This window comes from Opisthorchis viverrini (genome assembly GCF_000715545.1).
Source record: "Opisthorchis viverrini unplaced genomic scaffold opera_v5_182, whole genome shotgun sequence".
Lineage (NCBI taxonomy): Eukaryota > Metazoa > Platyhelminthes > Trematoda > Opisthorchiida > Opisthorchiidae > Opisthorchis > Opisthorchis viverrini.
In genome coordinates this window covers 1,006,583-1,011,407 of record NW_008751838.1, presented here as the reverse complement: position 1 = coordinate 1,011,407, position 4,825 = coordinate 1,006,583, and positions in this window count along the sequence as shown.

Genomic DNA, 4,825 nt, shown 5'->3' with positions numbered 1-4,825 from the left:
TCACTCGTGCGCGCATTCTCACAAACGCGGGCATTAGGGAATGCATGTAGGTTTTCTACGTCAATGGGCTTATCTTCTAGACGTATAAATTCAATATGGAAATGGCATGCCAAGGTTGCGCGAACGCAGCAAAGAATGTTCTGAAGTCACTTGGAGGTTGGTCTCTGATACCTCTGACCCTTCATGATAGATGCGATTAAATCCGTTGAAACCGACCTTACGACACAAACGGTGACAGTTGAAACCGAACTTCCACAAGAGGATGTCCTGCGAGCACTCGAAAAAACTCAAAAGAAGGTTACGGCCGTTGCCTAAGCAACGCGTTTTTTCGCCATGGAAGTTGCGGTAACTGGACAACAAGCGTGTTAACACGATATCATTCCAAGCTATAAACTGCTGATTTCAATTACTTTACGACCCCCTGCCCTTCTGATCTACGCTCGGCTCTGTTGCTCGAGGAAAATATGATTTCATGCTATCCTGGTTCTCTGAATTTTATTGAGCGCATTTGAAATTGGATGGCAGTTGGAATTTCACTTAGGTGTCATTTCATCCAGTCTGGTGGCATGGCAGCTAGGCACCAGGAGGGTGTTACAGCTGAATAGTTTCGTTTTTCGCCTGTCGTATTTGGTTTGGTGCGTGAGGTACTAGTTAGTTGTTGGATTCACCGGAAAAATGGCAGGTATTTCAAAAGCTACATCCAGTAACTTTACGCCACGATACTTGTCACAGTCAGATTTCTTATCACTTTTGTAAGAAGTATAAAGATCGAGTTGCTTCAGTGAACTGGGTACTGAGGATTTCCAGGTGGGTTGTCGGGCTGAGCCTGAGTGGGATTTGGTTTCCTGCTTCTACTCTCGAAAGACGATCTGTCTCCTACAAGGCTGGTGAGTGGCCATCTTTTGAGTACCAATTTAAAAGGTGCTTCCTAGGGTGTCACAAGCGCCTGTTGGTGACTCAGTCGATTGAGGTGAGCAAAACTAACAGCCCTACCATCATTCCCACAGCGAGCGCGGAAGCGGTCCATTCTGAAAATATGGTGCGCTGGGCTGTCGCACGGTACGTTGCCCGAATTCCCGTGACTACAAGCACGTCGCGCCTCGGCATTCTCCCAACAGCTACTTGCGCGTTCTTTGGTCTACTGCTGGAGGGCTACCAAATTGATCTGCTTGGTCGACGATAGCGTATTCTGGTCTTGATTACTGAGTGCAAGGGTACATCGCTTGGCAAGAAGTAACTTGTGGACTACTGTGATAAGCACAGAAGCGACTGTCTTTCCCAGTAACTTGTGGACTACTGTGATAAGCACAAGCGACGGTCTTTTCTAGGAACCTGAATGTTAGGGCAACGGTGTCCAGGTATTAGCCTGCGGATAAACCGGTCATATCGACTCCGTAATCTTGGAGTGAATGGATAGTGATGATTTCACTCTTAGTGAACAAGTACGTCCACATGTTCCGGTATCTCATATCAGTTTCCCAAGCTTGAGTTTCCATGTCTGGTCTCTGGTGACCCATCCATTGAGGCGACCAAAAATGTATTCCTTACCAGAGACGATATAGCGTGAAACGTATAGTTTATGAGAGACATCTGAAGCTACGGCCTATTGGTTGCGTCACCCAGCCTTTGTTCAAGGGTGAATCCTTAGGCTTTGCATGACCAAATACGAACTGGAAGGAAACCTTTTTAAGAGCTGTGCGGAAAGTCGTTGCACCATAGGTGATCTCATTGGCCAATCCGTTGGCGCTGCTTCAACATGCTGTCCGTTGTTTTGAGATCGGAGTTTAGCCGTCTTACCTAGAAGGATAACCAATAAACAATCAGCCCCATTACAGCTCGAGACACCCGTTTTCATCTCTACATTTTCGTGGGACTACGAGCTGCAAGAAGGTAGTCAACAGCACTTCCTCAGCAGAGACTACACAGTAGTAGGCCATGGTAGAGCACTTCAGTGGGGTGTGACGGTGAATTCACTAGTTTCCAAAAAACAAGATGAGAGAATGCAGGAAGGCGCAAAAGTCCCATAGCGCTTAGTCGTACTATAGCCGCTTTTGTTCCGCTGTCACCTCATACCCTGTCCGCCGCCAACCTTTCGTCAACCAGGACTTGGAACCGAAAGCACCCTATTCTTGGGTAGGCGGTGAGTATGCGTAGTGCATGCCCCACGCACTTTATTCCCTAACTATGATGATCGTTCAGCTGCCTAGCTGCCACGCCACCCAAAGTAAGTACGAGGGCTCGGATACTGCCAGGTTGCCCAAGCTTAGACAGGGGAAGTCGAGAGGCGGAGATCAGTTTCGAACCACGCACCTCCCGGTCAATAAGTTCGCGTTCTAACCACCTGAGCCATCCCGCCCTGCTGCTCTGAGTACACTGGTTCTTTACTAGGTGCCCGCATGGGTAACGTCTTTTTGCGTACTCAATGGCCAGCTAACTCCTGCTGTGGTAGGGAGACGCTGGTGAGATTGCATTACCTTTCTCCCTACTCAACATGACAGCAGTGTCCCATATTGATAAACCCAGCAATTCCACCACGTCGATTGCCATCTAAGCATGCTTGGTGACTGACTGAGTTGAGGGTGGTGGCCTTCACCCTATCAACACGGTCGTTGTTCCCGAACTCAACAAAATTTTGCGCATCAGCTGGTCTTGTTGAATTTCCGGGACCGAATGGACGATCTTTCGGAATGCTGAATTCCGCGTAGCTTATGCTTACAACACCAGTCAGCACGTAAAGATAAAGTTAAAACACCCAACGGGCTCATTCCGATCTGTTAGCACGCACAAACACAACGACGTACGTCGATTCATCTGCAACGGGACAACCTGGAAACTGGTCTGCGACAAAGTAGGTCAATTCGGAGTGCGTGTAATGTCCACCAGGTGGTTTTCCTCCTTTGTTTTTGAATTGTACTATACCAGAATTTTGGTGATCTGAACCCATCTACCTGCAAATTCATGAGTCGAAACGGATGATGGGATAGTAGGTGGATCACTGGAAGCATTCGGTTGAGCCACTCATGGGCAAATGTCTTAGAATGTCTCGGAGGGCTTAGATTTAGAATACTTCATGAGTTGAGCCCATTTAAATGAGGTGTAACTAAAGCTGTTTGTATATCATGGAGTAATTGCATTATTTACTACCCCGTCAACAACTTCTGGTGCCTACTTGGTTACTACCAATCAAAGTAACTGTCGAACGCCACCGCGAACCTCCGCAACCACCGATGTTGGAAGTTACTGTTCCCTCGCATCCTCTTTGTGCTAACTGGATGCATGCTGCTGTGATCGTCCAACCCCGTCTGGTTCCTTCACACTCAGAATGCGTTTTTTTAGTGGACAACCCAATCTGCCCGAGGTACCCACGGAGAGCGTCAACTGAGATACGCAATAAGTAAACACGAGATAAGCCCGTGGTTAAGGCGTGAACTTACTGACTAGAAGGTCCGTGGTTCGAACCGACCTCTGCATCTCGAATGCTTCTGTCCACGCTTGGGCAACCAGGCAGTGTCTTTCTTCTAGTGGCATGGCACTTAGGCACCGAAAGGGTGTTACAACTGGACCAAACTTAGGACATTAGTAGTTCATGTGGAATTGCTTTCACATATAGTGAGACGAAAAAGATCTCACCGAGCTAGGATCTTCGCACATGACTCCGGTGAGCACGGACGCGAAGTGAGGAGCTCGGACAGAGCCGCAAATTCTCATTCTTGGCGTTAATAAGTTACTTCCATCTATGGAGCCAGGCTATTTCCAGGGTGTCCTTCCCACAGATGTAGAGTACGTAGACGATATGGCGCGTCTTGAGAACATGCTTTTCGGGAGCTGTCTTCCACAATCCACTCTATCGCCGCATAAGATACTAACGGCCTTTGCAAGTCTTCTGCCATAAGGCTGCCTTGTTAGCTTCACCGGAGATAGCCATCTGTATCATGTGTTATTTGAAACCATACTTTTAGCTGGAAGTTGAGAGCATATGTGGTCAGTGCTCCGTTGAAGCTAATTCCGTCGTCCGAGATTAAGACCGTTGAGTCGACACGTTGAAACCCTGATAGAACTTCAGTTTGTGCTGTGGTCTGATGTCACCACTTCCCTGCTATTTGTTCCCAGTCAATCGGAGTTCCACTACTTCTCACCATCGACAGCGCATTGTGTACGTGTGTTTCACCAGCATTGAAAGTGTGTTCAGACCTCTTTATTAAGACCACTGTTTGTTACTTAACTCTCTTTTTCAGGGATGGAGTCCCGTCCTTAAAAAAGTGCATTCGTTCACTGCGCTTTGGAATTGATGACGGTAGTCAAGTTTAGCGCCTGGACTGGAGCGGTCTTTATCGTCCACTCGGTACCGTAATTTGGACTGGCGCTTAACCCCTTCCACAGTTCGAGGGAAACATGCGAATGGAGATGCAGATCAGCCCGATGGATTAGGTATCGCGTTGACCATATCCATGGATGCTAAGCCGGCTGAATTGCGCGTCCGTACTTGTGGTGTTTTAAGCAATCATGATGGAATCAGTGAATCTGAGATGTTCAAGGACAGGCCGCGCGTTTGTTGCATCATTGTCCAGTAGGCCTTTTAACCACGCCCGGGGAAGGTCATATGAATCCCAACCAGGAAGATACAGAAGCCCTACAGCACCCATTTTGTTCGTCGCCGGTTTCATTCCACACGGTCACGTCATAACATGTTCTCCTAGAACCTTTCGAAATAAATACTGGCTTTGAAAGACGTTGGAACGTGTCCGAATCACAGCCTGATGAGCCATGCTTGCTGTTGTGGAGGTCCATATCCTTCATCAAGTACTCGCTAACCTAACACTTCATT